The following is a 21,553-nucleotide window of genomic DNA, read 5'->3' on the forward strand; positions in this document are numbered from 1 at the left end:
TGTTCTAGAGAAGGTTAAAGGAAATTCTAGGATTGATGGGAAGGTCATGACATTGTTTTAGGTATGATGAACCTGAGATTTTATTGAGATTTCAAATGGGAAAGACTCTTTGAAATGCAGATCTAGAGCTCATATTATATAAGCTGGAGACATAAATCTTTAATAGATTATGTTAATGACACAGATATTTATGTATAATCCAAGTAAATTAAATTTTACATAGTTCTATGCTTTAAATCTGTAACATTATGTTAATTAATTTTGTGATCATGGCCATGCAGATCAAAAGTTTAAAGATCACTTGGTTAAGCAAAATATTTGAAAGAGCAATCCCAACAACTAGAGGGGGATTTTCATAAACTGAGAACACTGGGTATGCTAGTAAATAGAACTGGTTACCCTTAAGATTCCAACCTTCAGGGCTGGCATCATGGCACAGTGGGTTAAGCTGCCACATATGAAGCTACCATCCAATAATGAAGTGCTTGTTGGAGTCCTGGTTGCTCTGCTTCTAATCTAGCTCCTGCTAATGTGCCTGGGAAGGCAAAGGAAGATGCCCCAAGTACTTGGGCCCCTGACATCCATGTGGGAGACCCAGATGGTGCTCTGGGCTCTTGGCATCAGCTGGCCCAGCACTGGCTATTACAGCCATTTGGGGAGTTAACCAGTGGATGGAAGATGTCTTTCTGTCTGTCTCTGTCTCTCTGCTCCTCTCCACCCCTGCCATTCTACCTTTCAAAGAAAAAACCACATCTTTTTTTTTTTTTTTTTTTTTTTTTTTTTGACAGGCAGAGTGGACAGTGAGAGAGAGAGACAGAGAGAAAGGTCTTCCTTTGCCGTTGGTTCACCCTCCAATGGCCGCCGCTGCAGCCGGCGCACCGCGCTGATCCTGGCAGGAGCCAGGAGCCAGGTGCTTTTCCTGGTCTCCCATGGGGTGCAGGGCCCAAGCACCTGGGCCATCCTCCACTGCACTCCCTGGCCATAGCAGAGAGCTGGCCTGGAAGAGGGGCAACCGGGACAGAATCCGGCGCCCCAACCGGGACTAGAACCCGGTGTGCCGGCGCCGCAAGGTGGAGGATTAGCCTATTGAGCCACGGCGCCGGCTAAAACCACATCTTTTTAAAATAAAGATTTCAACTTTCACTGTCACCACAGACAAAAATAAAAGCTACCTACCCCCAAACTCGGAGACTCTCTCTTAAAACTAGCCTTTGAACAAAAAGAAATGTAAAGAGCATTAGAATTCTTTTGTTGGCTAGAAAGTAAGTTTCATTTAGTATTGGCAAAAGGTAGTAACAAGACAACACTTGACAATGATCATCTAATCTTTTCGGTTTGTGAAGGCAGCTTAATAAGTGTGAGTCAAGTTTCTGAAGCCAAGCTCTGGTGCCAGTAAACAGAAAGCAAGAACATGGCTCCGATTCTTGATTGGAAGGAGTCCACATTTGTCTGAGATGTTTTAGAAGCAGATGCAGACACTAGAGCCAACAGGACAGTAGTTCTGTGATGTGTTCAAGTGCCCCCAAGGGACGAGGCTGCAGCAATCCAACTCATTAAACCGTTATCCATTTAGGAGTAAATTCAATACAAGCCACACTTCCTTTGTTGGACTTCTTGTTTATTTATCTTTAATTGCATCCAACTGCACTTTCCTCATTAACACCAATCCTAACACCTTGATTTTTGTTTTAATTGGAAATTACACGTTCAGGGTAACTAGCGTGTGGTGAAAAAGCAACATTTTATTTGAATTACGTTATGAGTATGTTGAACAATATCAAAAGAATAGTTATGAGATTTAATTCATTTCATGATTTGATTTTGTCATTTCTATTTTTTATATTTTTTTAAACAGAAAGTTCTAAGTGCTAATATAAAGTTGAATGAGATGGCTTTTAAAGATCATCCCAAATGACTACAAACAAATATATGATCCCTTTCACTTGCTCTGTTTCAAAATGTATTACAAAAGTAAATCTAGAGCCGGCGCTGCGGCTCACTAGGCTAATCCTCCGCCTTGCGGCACCGGCACACCGGGTTCTAGTCCCGGTCGGGGCGCCGGATTCTGTCCCGGTTGCCCCTCTTCCAGGCCAGCTCTCTGCTGTGGCCAGGGAGTGCAGTGGAGGATGGCCCAAGTGCTTGGGCCCTGCACCCCATGGGAGACCAGGAGAAGCACCTGGCTCCTGCCTTTGGATCAGTGCGATGCGCCGGCCACAGCATGCTGGCCGCGGCGGCCATTGGATTGTGAACCAATGGCAAAGGAAGACCTTTCTCTCTGTCTCTCTCTCTCTCACTGTCCACTCTACCTGTCCAAAAAAAAAAAAAAAAAGTAAATCTATACTCTGCTATAAGATTATACCTAATTACTCCTAGAATACAAGAATTGCTATGAAATAAAAAAATACTTATTTCTTCTTTGTTGAAGCACATTTTCAAAACTGTTGAATTATATTCTGAACCAAAGAAAGCCCATACATTTTAAAGTCAACACCAACATAATTACTATATCTACAAAGAAAAGTATTGTGGCCTAAACAGCAATATGAGAACCGAACACTTAATTTTCCTATTGCTTCCTTCCTTCCTATCAGTAGAAATGATATAAGTGTTGCTAACATTTGCTAAGTGACATAAATTCAGATTTATGACTCAGGGATCTAATTAAAGAGAGGTGTGGGGAAGACTTCTAGACTTTGCTGTTCATAGTCATCATAAACTCTATGTATCCAGAAAAACATTTGAAATTTAGGACTACTCAGCCTGGACTAATTTGTGATGTTATCACAAACAAGCTGAAAATCTCAGGGGAGACCTGGACTGAATTCCAGGCTCCTGCCCTCTGGGCTGGCCCAACCCCAGCTACTGCAGGCACCTAGGGAGTGAGCCAGTAAAGAGAAAATCTCTAACTTTCCAATAAGTAAAAAATAAATTTAAAACTTATCTTCTCCATTTTTAGCTGTTTGACTTTTCAATAACTTTTTTGAAGTTTCCTCATAGTTATCCCAATCATATCATTTACTATAAAAACTATAGGAAAAGCTTAAACATACATATTATAATACTTGGATTCATTTCTAGTTTCATCACTTAGAGATAACCTTTAACAATTCTGGTTCTACTTCAACCCAAATAGGAGAGTAACACTCATATTATCGCAATAGGCTTTTTCCCATTGACTGTATCACTAACTGCCTTCACTGTAAACACAGAAATTTTGACATCAATTTTTTAAAAGATTTATTTTATTTATTTGAAATACAGAGTTACAGAGAGAGGTAGAGACAGACAGAGAGGTCTTCCATCTGCTAGTTCACTCCCCAGATGGCCGCAATGGCCAGAATTGTGCTCATCCGAAGCTAGGAGCCAGGAGCTTCTTTTGGGTCTCCCACTTGGGAGTAGGGGCCCAAGGACTTGGGCCATCTTCTACTGCTATCCCAGGCCATAGCAGAGAGCTGGATCAGAAGAGGAGCAGCCGGTACGAGAACTGGTGCCCAATATGGAATGCTGGCGTTTCAGGCCAGAGCTTTAACCCACTGCGCCACAGCGCCAGCCCGAACAACAATCTTTACCATTACAGTTAAAACCACCACACACAATACAGTTAACCATCTTCTTCTATTATTACATTCATTTTGTATTCAGTGTATTTTGAAACAATGAGATTTATCTCAAAAGATGTCATCACAGATATATATTAACTTATGATCTTTATTAGAATGATTTTCTGCGTTCAGTACTTTCTTGCTCTATTTCATGTCATCTTCTCTTTTTGTTTGCAAGTGATTAATGAAACTATCCTTGTACAATTAAATTTCCTATATTATTTTTATTGTGATATTCCTCAAGTAATGATCAGGATGAATTGTTAAGAAAATATAATTTTAATAATACATGTCCAATTTCTATCTAATTTTAGAACCAATAGTTGGCTGGCCCATGCCAAATCATTTTATTGTATCTTTTTTTATTTCTTCTTTGTTCCTTTTAATTTTTGATGGCTTTTCCTTTATAATCTGCCTTTGTGGTCTACTGACTCCTGTATGGCTTTCATTTACTTTTACATCTGCCAGTAGCTTGAAAGCTGTAATTCCCCTTTAAACATTCTGTTTCCCATTAGGTTTCTCTAAATCATGCTGGAACCTACAGTCTGCAAGTGAGAGAGTTAGGAGTCTACAACATGAAATTAGAAAAGACAAGTATGCAGAAAGTACAAATCATATACTTATACTGAGTTGATAAATCTAAGCACTATTTCTTTGAATTAATGGAACAATTATGCTAACTAAAACAAAGACAAGAAAAAGAGCCATAAACACACAAATAAGGCTATCAAAGTATATAACCAAGGAATAGAAGACACTAAATTAAGAGATGACTGTTACAATCTATAATTAGTAGCTAGAACTAATAATAGGTCAAAGACCAAATATCCTACAATCACATGGATGGCTTAAAAATGATGTGATACATTTGCTATCCATTCCCACATTTAAAAGTTCTTAGAAAATACGGATATGTGTGTCTTTATTGTTTCTGTACCTAAAAACACATAAATAAATATACACGTATCAGCACAGCTTCAGGTCTAATGGTGAAACTCACTAAAACCATTTCCATTAACATCTCCAACAGGATAATGATGCTGGTACCTGCCCTATTAACTCTTCTGAAAGTGCTAGCCAACAGGTAATGTAACTGTCCATCTGTCATACCCAAGAGAATCAGCTGAAAATCAGTCCAAAAAATAAAAGCTTTTAGTAAAAACTGTCAGTTACAAAACTGATAGACAAAATTTGTTTCTTCATATCCCAAAATATAATTACAGTAGAAACCCAAAATATCCAATGTTGGAAATGAAGGAACATTTTCCACATTAGCGAAGTAATTCACAAAGCCACAAAATTGCTGGAAGTAACATTAACTATGTATATAGGGCCTCTATAAGGAAATCTCTCAAGTATACAAAGATCCCTGTAGCAGTAATAACTGTTGTCACCGAGCACTGTTCAAGTGCTCGCACTATTCTCAGTGCTTTACAAGTCTTCTTTCATTTACTCCTCCCAACGAGGGGATGATATGCTACTTTTCACTTGCCCTTTTTATGAATGAGGAAGCTCTCAGGTCCAGAAAAGGCCAAGTGGTTGGTGACTGATATAGGTTGGAAACCAAGCTGTCTGGCTGCAGTCTGAGAACTTGGCCACTCTGTATGTATGCACAGATGTGTTCACTGCAACAAAGAATGCTACAGAAGCACAGACTAAATGTGGGCGCATACGGAAAGTGGTGAAAGAACTGTAGTACCTGTCAACCACACCTTGTATGCAACCTTAAAACCTGACAAGCACAGAATGGGATGATAGTAGGGAAAAGAAGAGTTGAACAAGGAATGATTTCTTAATTTTGATTACTTACAGATCTAACTTTTATATTGAGTTAAGTATAATAAAACAGTTATTATCCACATAATCACATAATTTAATGCAACTATTACCAAAATCTTAATGGGATGTTTGAGAACTTAGTAATATTATTCAGAAGTACCCTTGGAAGAATAAACATGTAAGAATAATGAAAAATTATGGAAAATAGAGTTATTACCCTGCCATATGTTAAGGCAATGTAAAAGCTATACTAGTTAGTAGCAGTACAGGGTCTGAAAAGTAGGTGGATCAATGTAACAGAACAGAAATTCTAGAAAGTAACCTATGCAATGATAAAAAGGGACTTTAAGGAATCTCTACATAGATTCCTCAGCAAACTAAAAATACAATTATTTTAGGATCCAGCAATCACACTAGTCCAGAGAAATAAAATGTCTATTAAAGAGGCATCCACACTTTCATGTTTACTGTAGCACTATTCACAGTAGCCAATACACAGAATCAACCTAGGTGTCCATCAACAGGTAAACGTCTAATGAAAACATGGTACATACACACAATAGAATACTACTCGGCCATAAAGAATAATGAAATTCTGCCATTGGCAGCAACACGGGTGACCCTGGAGGACATTAGGTAAAGTGAACTAAGTCAGGCATGTGAAGACAACACTGTGCGATATGGATCCTAAAGAAGCTGACTCACAGAAGCAGAGGTACAACACTGGTCCCCAGAGGCTGGGGAGGGCAGGAGGAGGAGGAGGTAGATGAAGACTGGCCCACAGCACAAGGTTACGACTAAACAGGCGGAATAAGTTCTGATGTTCTGTGGCACAGTAGGGTGAATATTGTACTGAATATTTCAAAATAGCTAGAAGAAAGTATTTTAAATGTTCCCACCATGGAGAAATGATAAATACATGAGGTGACGGACATGCTCAATGTTCTGATTTGATTATCATATAATCACAGATGTATCAAAACATCACACTGTATTCCATAAATACATACAAATACTATGTGTCCATAAAAACAAAATAAAAAAGGAACTTTAAAATCTCAGTAACAGGTATCTACCCACAAGAGCTGAAAGCACAGGCTGACACAGAGACTCTGCAGCCATGTCCAGAGCTGCATTATCTGCAGTAGCGAAAAGGTGGGAACCAACCTGGTGTTTATCAATGGATGAACGGATAATGAAAATATGGTATATTCACTCGATTGAATTCGGTTGTAAAAAGGAAGGCAATTCTGACACATGACAACATAGATGAACCCAGAAGACATGCTAAATGAAGTCAGTCAGGTACAAAAGAATAAAAACTGTATGGTTTCATGGTTTCATTTATATGAGATATCTATAGTAGTCAAATTTACAGAGGAGGGGGTTGGTGGTGTGGCACAGCATGTCAAGCTGCTGCCTGTTATGCAAGCATCCCATATCGGAATGCTGGCTCCAGTCCCAGCTGCTTGCTTCCAGCCCAGCCCTGGCTGTTGTGGCCATTTGAGGGGCAGACCAGTGGATGGAAGATTTCTTTTTCTCTCTGTCTCTCCCTCTGTGTCACTCTGCCTTTCAAATAAAAAGTAATAGGGAGGGGCTGGCACTGTGGCACAGTGGGTTAAAGTCCTGGCCTGAAGTGTCAGCATCCCATATGGGTGCCAGTTCTAGTCCCGGCTGCTCCTCTTCCAATCCAGCTCTCTGTTATGGCCTGGGATAGCAGTAGAAGATGGCCCAAGTCCTTGGGGCCCTGTGCCTGCATGGGAGACCCAGAAGAAGCTCCTGACTCCTGGCTTTGGATCGGGGCAGCTTCAGCCATTGCAGCCATCTGGGGAGTGAACCAGCGGATGGAAGACCTCTCTCTGTCTCTACCTCTCTCTGTAACTCTGTATTTTAAATAAATAAAATAAATGTTTTTTTAAAGAAAGTTATAGGGAAAGAAAGGATGGTGGTTACCAGGAGAAATGGAGAACTGGTATTAATAGGTCCAGACTTAATTTTTTTTTAAATTTATTTGAAAGGCAGAGACACATACACACACATGGGAGGTGGGGATGGAGTGGGGAACACTCTGGAATGTTGTTTCACTCACCAGATGCCTGTAATGTCTGAGAATGAGCCAGGGCAGAGCCAGCAGCTGGAAACACAATGCAAGTCTCCTACAAGTGTGGCAAGAGCCCAATACCTGTGTCATCACCACTGCCTTCCAGGGGCAGCACTGTTAGCAAGCTGGCATCAGAGCCAGCAATAGGAATGGAGCCCAGCTACTCCACGGTGGGATGTAGGCATCATAATCACTAGAGTCGCTGTTTGTAAGATGAAAGTTTTCTTGATATGGACAGTGGTGATAGACACAGAAAAGTGTGAATGCATTTAATGCCACAAAATTGTACACTTAAACACGGTTATGATGACATATATACATATATATCACAATAAAATATTTCTGAAACATTACTTATAATCACTTTTATAATATGCAGGCATTAATTTTATATTACTTTGTGGTCAAACTTCATCTTTTTGATGAAATATTTTCTAACTTACTGGAACTGTCAGTCAAAGCTGGATTGCTTTTAGTCTTACACATTTGTATATATGTTCTTCTTCTTTTTTTTTTTTTTTTTTTTGACAGGCAAAGTGGACAGTGAGAGAGAGAGACAGAGAAAAAGGTCTTCCTTTGCCGTTGATTCACCCTCCAATGGCTGTGGCCCCGCGCTGCGGCTGGCGCACCGCGCTGATCCGATGGCAGGAGCCAAGTACTTATCCTGGTCTCCCATGGGGTGCAGGGCCCAAGGACTCGGGCCATCCTCCACTGCACTCCCTGGCCACAGCAGAGAGCTGGCCTGGAAGAGGGGCAACCAGGACAGAACCCGGTGTGCTGGCGCCACAAGGTGGAGGATTAGCCTAGTGAGCCGCGGCGCTGGCCGTATATATGTTCTTGAACGTACACTATACTGGGTTTATTGGACTAGATTCTGCAAGATCCTTGAGGGTGGGGACTATATCATTTTTGTCATTGTAGCCAGATGTCATGAGCCACAAAATCCACTCACAGTGTTTACTGAGCTTCTCATGTTAGTGAAGAATTAAGTCCTCCACTATATCCTCTAGGGACAGTTGGTTGTGCTCCAAGAATGCCTGCAGGTGACTGCCTTGATGTCAGTTCTTTGATTTTTCTCCATCTGCCCAAAGCTAACCCAAATGGTTTGAAGAGTTCAGCAGTGTTCCCGAGAGACTGTACAAAGTTCAATATTCCCAAGAGAAAATCTCTAGGTTGTCCTAAAAAAGACATGCCAGGCTGCTAATGGTACTCCAGGGGCCTAGGGATTATTTTTGTTCTTCCTGGTGTTGAGTGATACATCAGGAACAGGCAACAGATGCAGGAGTGAATGATTTCAAAATAGTCCTGATACGTTAGCCTTGCCTTACAGAATTGTTGCATCGGCCACTTAACTAATTCACTATTTACCATGTACCAAATACAGATATTTCAGGGTTAGGAATCTTTAGCAGAACTAAAAAAAATTTTTAAAATTAAAAAAAAAATAAAAAACCTTGTTTCTCCAGAGTAACGCTGTTTATGTAGACCATGGCCCATAAAGGGTACCCACAAGGTACCCACAATTCTACTTGTATTGGGAATCAGGCACCAATATGGATTTCAGTTGTTGCTTGGTGACTATTACATGGGGGAGGGAACTGACAACTGAGGATTTATAGCCAGGTACCAGACTCCTCAGTGTCATCAACTCATTTAACTGGCACACATCTACTGCTGTGCTGAGCTGGCCTGCACCAGCTCGGAGGCCACCTGTGTACATCGCTCCCCAGCTCAAGCTGTAGAAATAGCCCTTTGGGAACTTAAGTTGACCATGGTGTGAGTATGATGCCATGAAAATGCTAGCAACTGGGTTTTTTTTTCCTGAGAGTCAATTATTAAACACTTATTAGGTCACCACTGTGTCAGGTTCTTCAGGAAGTTCATGGAAAATGTGTACTGTCTTTTAATTCCACTTTTCCATGCAACTTTTGAACTATCCTTGTAAATATCTTATGGTGTTTTCATTTGTATTTTTATATACACAAAAAAAAATCCCACAGATTTCCTAGGTTTGATACCAATCCCAACTCTGCCATTCCCTAGTTATGAAACCTTAGGCAATTTCCTTAATTGCTTTGTGCTTCTGCTTACTAAATTTACAAACAGGGATAATTACTTCATGGAGATGGGAAAAGGACATGAAATAATCTGTGCAAAATGCTTGCTATTACTACAAATCCTCTGCTAAGCTCATCCTCCAAATTCCTCTGTGAGAAGAGACTTGAGGCCACACCATGGATCCGTGAGAATGCCAACTTCCTCTTAGGTAAGTTCAGGACACTTAGAACCCAAGAGTTCTGTCTGTGAAACTGACATGATCCATGATATTATTTCACAAGGACCCCTCTACTAAAGAGGCTTTCTAATTTTCCTCCAAAGAAAACTGAGTGTGTTTTTAGGGGGAGGGAACATAATTTTTTTTAACAACTACAAAAAAAAAAGAAACTAATTAAATGATTTTGTGGCATATCCTTACTTAAAACATCCTTTTTTTCAAATGCTTACTTATTTAAAAGGCAGAGTTACAGAGCAGCAGAGGCAGAGAAAGAGAAAGGTCTTCCATCCACTGGTTCACTCCCCAAATGACCACAATGGCCAGAGCTGGGGCAATCCGAAGCTAGGAGCCAGTACCTTCATCTGGGTCTCCCATGTGGGTGCAGGAGCCCAAGCACTTGGGCCATTCTCTACTGCTTTCCCAGGTGCATTAGCAGAGAGTTGAATTGGAAGTGGAGCAGCCAGGGCTTGAACAGATGCCCACAAGGGATGCTGGCACTGCAGGCGGCAGCTTTACTCACTACAACACAGCATTGGTCCCTACTTAAAACATCCTATACATAAATACAAGAGACTGATCAAATATCACACTTAGATTATAATAGAATCAAACATACTTGAGATACTGATACAGAATTAGGATGTGGGGGTTTTGATGGTTAAACATTATATTTGAGGTGAGGTCCAGATGAAATGTCAAAATTGTGGTCAATTATAATTTACAAAGCATTGGACTTCAGGGTCCAGTGTTGTAGAGCAGCAGGTAAAGGTTGTGATGCTGGCATCCCGCGGGTGCTGGTTTGTGTCCCAGCTGCTCCACTTCCAATGCAGCTCCCTGCTAATGTGCTTGGGAAAGCAGCAGAGGACGGCCCAAGTCCTTGAGACCCTGCCACCCACATGGGAGATGTGGAAGAAGCTCCTGGCTCTGACCTGGCCCAACACAGGCCATGGCAGCTATCTGGGGAGTAAATCAGCGGATGGAAGATCTCTCCATGTCTCTCCCATTCTGTGTGTAGCCGTGACTTTCAAATACATAAATAAATAAATCTTTTTTTTTAAAAACTGAACTTCAAAGGCTTGAGCTCAAGTCTTCCCTCGTCAGTAGTATATGAGGGTCTGGGTCCCAGGGGAAGACACTAAACAGAAAAAATACTTCTGAGCCTCACTTAGTCCATCGAATTTTGTGGGAATCAAGAAAGAAAGAGTTATAAAAAGCACACTCTCACACAGGACAGTGCTGTGGCATAGCAGGTTAAGCTACTGCTTGTGACACCAGTGTCCCATATCAGAGTACCTATTTGAGTCCCAGTTGCTCCATTTCCAATCCAGCGTCTCACTAATGCACCTGCGAAGGCAGCAGAAGATGGCCCAAGTGCTTGAGCCACTGCCTTCCAAGTTGACGACCAAGATAGAGTTCCTGGCTCCTGGATTTGACCTGGCCCAGTATTGCAGCCATTTTGGGGGGGAATCAGCAGACTCAAGATCTTTCTCTGTCACTCTGTCTTTTAAATGAATGAATGAATGAATCTTTGAAAAACACACTCACATGCACTTATTGGGGTAAAGCTGGGGTAGGCACTGTGACACAGTGGGTTAAGCGCCCTCTTGGGACACCCATCCCATATCTGAGGGCTGGTTCGAGCCTCAGCTATGTTTGCTTCCAATTCAGCACCCTGCTGATTGCCTGCAGTAAAGCTGGCAGACTGAATTCAGAATCTAGTTCACTCCAAAACCCCACTGAAGTTCACAGAAAACAACAGTAAAGGAACTAAAAATTTAAAACCCACAGAGGTGGGAATTACAAGAGATAACCGCGGAATTTGGGGCCTGGAAAACAGTTGCTACAGCGGTAAAATTATGTGAGTCATTAGAGTATCTGCCATAATGACAGTGGACAGAAGCTGAAGGAATTCAAAGCAAACTTTAAAATGTCACTTGATGCTGAATTAGGATGAAAAAGATGACTTTCTCCCAAAACTCATCTTGAGAAATTCCAGGGCTAGATATCAATGCAGAGGTTCTGAGAGGTGGTTCCAGGTCCAACATGTAACCTAGGAACTTCCTGGAAGTGCAAATTCTTGAGCTTGTCCCCACTCATGAATCAAAACCTTTGAGGATGGTACACGGTAAGCCCCGTTTGAAGAAATCTGCCACCATGCAGCAGGTGTACGGGGTTGTTGCTTGGGCCCCATTCTTCACTGAGCCAACACCACTAGGGAAGTGACACAAGAGTCATTCCCAAGTCACAGATCTAAAGCCTCGAAACAGAAAGGAATCATTAATTTTTTTCCTCAGAAATTACAACAGTTTCGGAATGAAAACTTAAATGATAACTGAAGCCTTTAACATTTATATATTTCTAAATGATCTTAATAAAATTATTCCTACAAACTTTAGAAAAACTATAGAAAATGAGCTGCTTATACAAATATGGCACTTCCATAAAGCCAAAAGCTCTATCACAAACCAATAGGACTTACGTCATCTATTAATCCCTACAGTTGCAAAATCTCTTAAATCCCAGATTCAGAAAACAACAGATAACCCATCCACTGTCCTTGACTCTTAACCTGGAGGGAATGTAAACTTTTTATGTGAAGGGCTACACAGCACATGTTTTAAGCCTTGTGAACCACACAATATCTACTGCAGCTACTCAACACCATCACTGGAGGGGAAAAGCAACCTTTCACACCATGCAAACAAATAAGAAAGGCCATGTTCCAATAAACTTCACTGTTTTGCAAAAACAGGCTGCCAGCCAGATTTGGCCCATGAGCTATAGTGTGCTGGCTTCTGGACTAGACTAGAAAACATTACGATGCCTTCCTGGGACCAGCATTCAAGAGTGCTTTCAAGGCCTCTACATTAGCAAGTGGCTTCCCAAGGCAGGCAGGTCTGCTGTTCTGCACTCTGGTTGGCAAATCATTTCTGCAGGAGATTCTGAATTTAATTGCTTCTGGCTAACTTCAGATTTCTCATTCTCTCCTAACACAGAAAGAAGATAATTTATGCTGAGAAATACACAAATTGAAAAATACTGAGACAAGGGGCTGTCGCCGTGGCTCACTTGGTTAATCCTCTGTCTGTGGTGCCAGCATCCCATATGGGCACCGGGTTTTAGTCCCGATTGCTCCTCTCCCACTCCAGCTCTCTGCTGTGGCCCAGGAGGGCAGTGGAGGATGGCCCAAGTGCTTGGGCCCTGCACCCGCATGGGAGACCAGGAGGAAGCACCTGGCTCCTGGCTTCAGATCGGTGCAGCGCTGGCCATAGTGGCCATTTGGGGGGTGAACCAACGGAAGGAAGACCTTTCTCTGTCTCTCTCTCACTAACTCTGTCAAACAAATAAAAATAAAAAAAAAAGAAAAGAAAAATACTGAGACAAAAGAGATGGGTTTGTTTTGATGAGAGTAAATTCAATAATATTAGTTTTATCCAAAGCCAGATGAGAAGATTTGCTAGGTTCCTACTGCAGGATAACACCCAAAGTAACCTGAGAGTATTTATAGAAAATAAATGAATGTAAAAAAGAATCTTGAAAATCATTGGGAATAGATGTTTTCTAGTCACACACCAAAAATTGTAGTTGAGTTAATGCATATGCTAATTAGCATAATACAAGTATTTCACAATGTATTCAAACTTCAAAACAACATGTACACAATCAATATCTACTACAATTTTTATTCATCAATTCAAAATAAATTCTATAAATAATAAAAAATGAGTTATGGTAGCCAAAACTAATGATTTCACTAGAATAGGACTTCCTAATATTGAAATCTCTTCTGCTAAATCTATTATTTTTCAAATCATCATCCTACATTCCAGAAGATGTCTGTAATGATCTGTTCTTAGCACTAAAATCTAGGTCATGAATAACTTCAAGCATATGAGAGTAGCTTAATTTTGCCTTTCAAAAAACTCTTTTCCAATCAGCATTTGACTACCTTCCAGAAATCTGGCAATCAGGCATTATTTGATAATGATGATGATTTTCCCACTGACTTTCCCTCTACCTTTGAAGCTAAATCTGGGGAATATTTCTATTTAAATTTCTTTTTCATTCTTAAAATACCTGGTTTTACTTGAGTTTTATCTTTCTTCTCAACTAGGTTCAAAATTGGTACAGCCCATGATTATATGGTAATCATATTCACAGAATAAGCTAATACATTTTTTATAACTATGCCATAAATAGTGGCATAATAAAATAAATAGTTGAAATGTGAACTGAATCTTAAAATCAAGGACACATTCAGTGTAATTGCTGATGAGTCTTAGTTTTAATGAAGACTTCATTAATATTTGCTGTTTGTTTGGTTCTCAAAAGAATTTTTTAAAAAGACTACAAACTTATTGCTAATGACCTGAATTCCAAAGACTTTCTCCTATTAATTTTTCCTAAGCACTTGAAACTTTTATTGTTTCATCTGTAATCCATTTTTTTGACAGATATAGTTAGAGAGAGAGAGAGAGAGAGGGAAAGATCCTCCCTCCACTGGTTCACTCTCCAAATGGCCGCCATGGCCGGAACTACACCTATCCGAAGCCAGGAGCCAGGTGCTTCCTCCTGGTCTCCCAAGTGGGTGCAAGTCCCAAACACCTGGGCCATCCTCCACTGCCTTCCCGGGCCACAGCAGAGAGCTGGAGTGGAAGAGGAGCAACTGGGACTAGAACCTGGTGCCCATATGGGATGCCAGCACCACAGGCGGAGGATAAACATAGTGAGCCACGGTGCCGGCCCCTTGTGATCTATTTTGAGTTAATTTTGTGTAAGGTATACACTTTAGACTGAGGCTTACTATTTTGTCTATGGATAACCAATTGCTCAAGTATAATTTGTGCAAAAGTCAATCCTCTTTTCACTGAATTCCTTTTGTAAATCTTGTCAAGAATTAGCTGAGCATTTTACTTTCATTAAAAAAAAGGCAAATAAATTGTACTTGTAAGTGTTGTTAGACTGCTGATGTTTGCATAGTTAAAATGAAGCATTAAAAAAAGGAGTAGAATTTGGGGCCAAGGCTGTGGCATAGTGGGTTAACGCTCTGGCCTGAAACGCCAGCATTCCATATGGGTGCTGGTTCAAGACCTGGCTGCTCTACTTCCAATCCAGCTCTCTGCTGTGGCCTGGGAAAGCAGAAGATGGCCCAAGTTGTTGGGCCCCTCCACCTGCATGGGAGACCTAGAAGACGCTCCTGGCTTCTGGCTTTGGATCGGCGTAGCTCCGGCCATTGCGGTCAACTGGGGTATGAACCATCCATTGGATGGAAGACTCCCCTCCTCTCGCTGCCACTCCTTTCTCTGTGTAACTCTTTCAAATAAATAATATTTAAAAAAAAGAAAAGAAAAAGAAGTAGAATTTGCCTAGTCAAAATCTAGGACAAGAGAGAACTTAATTAATGAGCCTTAAACACCTGCTGTGTACATGTGGCTTCATATTGGCAAGTCAAAGCAACACCTTCCTCGAGTTAATGTACACTTTGGCATTTCTTCGCCAGTATTTTCCTCGAAATGTTTTACTTTGTAATATTTAAATCTGCAGATAAGTTACAAAGATACGACAAAGAGATCTCGCACATCCTTTAACTAGGACGACTTCTAGTTTTCACCAGTTTTTTTTTTTTTTTTTTTTTTGACAGGCAGAGTGGACAGTGAGAGAGAGAGACAGAGAGAAAGGTCTTCCTTTGCCGTTGGTTCACCCTCCAATGGCCGCCGCGGCTGGCGCGCTGCGGCCGGCGCACCGCGCTGATCCGATGGCAGGAGCCAGGAGCCAGGTGCTTTTCCTGGTCTCCCATGGGGTGCAGGACCCAAGCACCTGGGCCATCCTCCACTGCACTCCCGGGCCACAGCAGAGGGCTGGCCTGGAAGAGGGGCAACCGGGACAGAATCCGGCGCCCCGACCGGGACTAGAACCTGGTGTGCCGGCGCCGCTAGGCGGAGGATTAGCCTAGTGAGCCGCGGCGCCGGCCAAGTTTTCACCAGTTTTTGAGAAGCCAACTAGAGATTTTATTTAAAAGATTTATTTTATTTATTTGAAAGTCAGAGTTACACATAGAGAGGAGAGGCAGACAGACAGAGGTCTTCCATAAGATGGTTCACTCCCCAATTGGCCGCAACGGTGCCGATCCGAAGTCAGGAGCCAGGAGCTTCTTCCGGGTCTCCCACATGGGTATAGGGGCCCAAGGACTTGGGCCATCTTCCACTGCTTTCCCAGGCCACAGCAGAGAGCTGGATTGGAAGAGGAGCAGCCGGGACTAGAACCGGCACCCATATGGGATGCCGGCGCTTCAGGCCAGGGTGTTAACCCACTGCACCACGGCGCTAGCCTCAACTAGAGATTTTAATCTTAAAGTTTAACTAGTAATAGAGGCAACTGAAAAAAAAAAAAGATAGGTGGAAATAAAGTCAAATGCCAAATATGTAGTTATTGTTTGAATAAACTTTGTAGGACTTTCAAATTCAGTAATCTAAAACTGAAAATACAGTCAGAAAATCACCCTTCAGTGTCCAGGTCAAGTGTCGGCTCAGCACAGGAACATCCCGCATCACTTCCCAGCACAATATTTTCATTGCCTTTACAGCACTTCTCTCACTCAGTAGCTACGTTATCTGTGGCGGCTTACTGTGCATCCTCAGAAACCTCACTGTCTCCTTCTGAATTTGTCTTGCCAGGACATCAGCACCCAGAACAATGCCTGGCAGGCACTGAGCAGACACCCAGTAGACATTGACGGACAAATGAATGCCCACGTGAAACAGACAACACTTCGGTAGAGCAGAGCTGCTGCGAGACACATGATAAAAGGCACATCTACTTGGATGACTGCCAGTCTGTGTCAGTCCATCATCTTTGCTGTCACTTCTTACAGGGATAAAGTTAGGAGCTGTTGCTTGGAAAGCCAAATCTTTCAAAGTGGATCAGTGTTGTTGGCTCACTGCAACAGCACTTCCTGGCATGATGCAGCTGATGTGCAAAGTCAAAAAAAAAAAAAAAGGAAAATTTCAAATCACACTCAAAGATTATTAAAATATGAATCATTCTTCCATGTGTAAAAACATATTTGGGGCCAGTGCTGTGGCACAGTGGGTTAAAGCCCCAGCCTGCAGTGCCAGCATCCTATATGGGCATCAGTACGAGTCCTGGCTGTTCTACTTCCAATCCAGCTCACTGCTAATGTGCCTGGGAAAGCAGTGGAGGATGGCCCAAACCCCTTTGGGCCCCTGCACCCAGGTGGGAGACCCAGAGGAAGCTCCTGGCTTCTGGCTTTGGAACAGCTCAGTTCTGGCTGTTGTGGCCATTTAGGGAGTTAATCAGCAGATGGGATATTCTCTCATTCATTCATATTCTCTCTCTCTCTCTCTCTCTCTCTCTCTCTGTGTGTGTCTGTCTCTCTCTGTCTCTGTCTCTACCTGTCTCTGTAACTTTCAAATAAATAAATCTTAAAAAATATTTATTTAAAAAAACATACTTGGAAAACTTAAAACTACAGGATTCCTCTTATGGTGGTTTGGGAACAGGACACGTTGAGAAGGTAGGGTCAAAGTTTAAAAGAAGAAAGAGGGAGTGATGCGGTACTCCTTCTTCCCTCCCACTGCCTACCTCTGGATTCAGAATCCAGGGAGAATGGAAGGAAGGTGGGGGGCAGTCTACCTGTTCCCATATTTTCTATGACTATTTATGGTCTTCAAGGTTAAATAATACAAAATGTGGCATGAAATGAAAACACTTCATCACTTAACCAAAGAAAAAGAAAACTACTGTAAACTAAGCTGTGAACTACCCATTTATCAAATGAAAAGAAGCTGAAAACACCAGGGCACCTTCAGGATCTTTGTTTCATTTAGATCACTGGCCTTTCTTCTCTCTCTGGCCTTGCCCTGTCTGTGATGAAAGGTGGACACTGATAAATACATTCACTCTGGCACAAACGGATCCATCATACAGAGCACAATAATCTCGCTGTCGCCCCTGCAACACCTCCTGCTCATGATGTAAAATGAATTGCAAAAAAGTCAAATTATCTGGTGAGGGAAAGATTTAATAGACTGAATCTCATGGCCAAGAAACATATCAATATTAACACTGAAACTGGACTTGAGGGAAAAGTTCACTTTCTCATTTCATGCATAAATTTTGAAAGACCAAAAATAATAACAAAATATAAAAAGAACTTGTAGTTATAACAGATAAAAAAATGCTCAGGATCACTAGCCATTAGGGAAATGCAAATCAAAACCACAATGAGGTTGTACCTTACCCCAGTTAGAATGGCTTTCATACAGAATTCAAAAAACCATAAATGCTGATGAGGATGTGAAGAAAAAGGTACCCTATACACTGTTGGTGGGAATGCAAACTAGTACAGCCATTGTAGAAGACTCCTCAGAACCTTCTCATTATGGAAATTCCCCAGAAATCTGAAAATAGGTCTACCATATGACCCAGCCATTCCACTCCTGGGAATTTACTCAAGGAAAATGAAATCAGCATATGTTTATTGCAACTTAATTCACAATAGTTAAGATATGGAATCAACCCAAATGTCTATCAGCTGATGACTGGATAAAGAAAAAGTGGTATACATACACTATGGAACACTACTCCACAGTAAAAAAGAATGAAATCCTATCTTTGCAACAAAATGGATGCAACCAGAAATCATTATTCTTAGTGAAATAAGTCAGTCCCCAAAAAGACAAAGATCATATGTTTTCCCTGATTTATGGTAACTATTGAGAACAATAATATGTAATATATATGAGGGCCGGCGCCGCGGTTCACTAGGCTAATCCTCCGCCTAGCGGCGCCGGCACACCAGGTTCTAGTCCCAGTTGGGGCGCCGGATTCTGTCCCAGTTGCCCCTCTTCCAGGCCAGCTCTCTGCTGTGGCCACGGAGTGCAGTGGAGGATGACCCAAGTGCTTGGGCCCTGCACCCCATGGGAGACCAGGAAAAGCACCTGGCTCCTGGCTCCTGCCATCGGATCAGCGCGGTGCACTGGCTGCAGCGCGCCGGCCGCGGCGGCCATTGGAGGGTGAACCAACGGCAAAGGAAGACCTTTCTCTCTGTCTCTCTCTCTCACTGTCCACTCTGCCTGTCAAAAAAAAATATATATATATATATATGAGAAAAACCGACATTTAGATTATTTTGATTATCATTATTATTATTTTGATTATCATTTACAGACAGCCCTGTCTCTACTGTTGAGGAACAGTATGGTTTCTTCTATTTGATGCATTCTTTACTTAGTAGAAGGTTAAGCTTATGATTATAAAAAAAACCATGAAAGTATTATATTGTAAAAATTAAAAGAAAAAACAAGAAAGGAAGGAGGAGAAGGGCAGGAGAATGGGTGAGAGGGAGGGCAGAGTGGAAAGTATCACTACGCTCCTAAATCTATGTATATGAAATATATGAAATTTGCTTACCTTAATCGACACTATGAGAAACAATGACTTGATCAGCCCTTGTCCTGACTGTCAAGGAACAACTTACTACTTTATTCCTTTTTGTATTTTTTTGTTCTACTTAATACCATTGGTTAAACTCTTTAATTAACACACAATTATTCTTAGGTGTTTAAATATAACTGAAAAGTGATCTCTGTTAAATATAAGAGTGGGAATAAGAGAGGGTGGAGATGTACAACTTGGGACATGCTTAATCGGACTTGCCCCAAACGGTAGAGTTAGAAACATGCCAGAGGATTCCAATTCAATCCCATCAAAGTGGCATGTACCAATGCCATCTCACTAGTCCAAGTGATCAATTTCAGTTCATAATTGATCATAATGATAGCATTAAGTGTCAAAGGGATTACATAAAGAAGATTAGTGTCTGCTAATATTAACTGACAGAATTAAAAAGGAGAGAACGATCCAACATGGGAAGCAGGATACATAGCAGAGTCATAGAATGGCAGATGTCCTAAACAGCACTCTGGCCTCAGAATCAGCCCTTAAGGCATTTGGATCTGGCTAAAAAGCCCATGAGAGTTTCTCAGGCATGGAAAGCCAAGACACTCTGGCAACAAAAAGAAAAAAATGACCTAAATGAAAGATCTGTGTGAGTGAGATCCCAGCAGAAAGAACAGGCCATCAAAGAAGGAGGTATCTTTCTCTGAAGGGAAGAAAGAACTTCCACTTGGGCTATGGCCTTGTCTAAATAAGATCAGAGTTGGCGAACTCAAGAGGCTTCCATAGCCTTGGCAGCTCATGACAAGAGCCTCGGTGATTACTGACGTCATAAATAAGAGTGTCAATTGTTAAATCAACAACAGGAGTCACCAAGCTCTTATTCCCCATGTAGGGTCTCTGTCCTTAATGTGTTGTACTATGTGAATTAACGGTATAACTAGTACTCAAACAGTGCTTTATACTTTGTGTTTCTGTGTGGGTGCAAACTGTTGAACTCTTTACTTAGTATATACTAAATTGATCTTGTGTATATAAAGATAATTGAAAATGAATCTTGATTAAGAATGGGATGGGACAGGGAGTGGGAGATGGGGTGGTTGTGGGTGGGAGGGTGGTTATGGGGGGGAAAAGCTGCTATAATACAAAAGTTGTACTTTGGAAATTTATATTTATTAAATAAAATTTAAAAAATTTGCTCACCTTATATAAATTTTAAAAAATTATTTTAAATTTTGTAGTTAACAGTTTACCACATAAGATTTTCTCTATATAAAATGGAATAATAGATGTAAGATAGATTATGAATTTGAAGCTATTTCATGTATTTAAAGGATAAAGTAAATACATTAATAATGTAATTTTGAGCCAAAAATTTCAGTATAAGAGAAAAGCAATGCAAATATCAAGTCAAACTATATTAAAGCTCCATAAAATTATTTGGGAAAATCAGTATGAACTTATCCATTTAAAAAATATATAGATATATTTCCTACCCTGTCCCCCAAAGAGGCCTGGGAACAGTGACAACCCATGGAACAAGCACCCAGAATGTACAGACAGTAGTTTGTACATTTCATTTCCTAATATAGGCTGGGACAATCTGTTATATCAAAAAACAGGATAAAAAAAATGAACAAGACAGAGGTGCTCCTGGGCCATTTTGTATCTTGAAGTGGGTGCTGCTAGCTTGGATGTATTCAGCATGTGCAAGTTCATTATAATTCAGGCGACAGGTTCTCTTGTCTACATGTATTCACAGGAGCCGAAATGAAGGGGTTCCCAATGAACAAAGGTGGTTTTATTTGAGCATGAAAAAACAAAAACTATAAAAAACTCACCAATCAATTAAAACATGATGAATATTTTAAAAATCTAAGAACTTACAATGATGCTAATGAATAAAGGGAGCTGTGCCCCCCACCCCACCCCTCCAAAATCAAAGTAACAGCACTTATCAGCTTTTGAAGAAACTGAAGCACCAATCCTGACATTGTGAAAGGGAAATATTAAACACTTACCCTGCCTTTCCTGTATGAACTGTATATCAGGGTCCTCCAAATACTCATCGTAGTGGGTGAGGGAAGGACTTTGTAAAAGAATTCTAGCTAATGAACGTAGATGGAATGACAGGGGAGAGGAGATGAAGCCATCAGGGAGAACTTTACAATGGGAAGATCCCGTTGTCGCTGCCTGAAGCTACTGCTCAACAGTAGCACTGCTAAAGTGGGTGGACCAGACCATATGCACCTCCTGAGGTGATACTACACGAAGCCTGCAGCACCAAGGAAGCAGAATTCTTGCCAAAAAAGTTTAATTTGAATCCAATCAAAGCCTTCAGACATAACTTCCAAGTTGTGGTAAATTTGGGTGACAGAG

General features: G+C 41.1%; 1 protein-coding gene across 22 annotated transcripts in view; it reads right to left on the reverse strand.

Annotated features, from left to right (window-relative positions):
• OSBPL6 (oxysterol binding protein like 6) overlaps nucleotides 1–21,553 on the reverse strand; it is a 216,441-nt gene that overhangs the window by 89,391 nt on the left and 105,497 nt on the right. The window lies entirely within an intron of this gene.

This window comes from Oryctolagus cuniculus, chromosome 3 (assembly GCF_051225735.1).
Source record: "Oryctolagus cuniculus isolate XC-2025 breed Fujian yellow rabbit chromosome 3, ASM5122573v1, whole genome shotgun sequence".
In the NCBI taxonomy this organism is placed as follows: Eukaryota; Metazoa; Chordata; class Mammalia; order Lagomorpha; family Leporidae; genus Oryctolagus; species Oryctolagus cuniculus.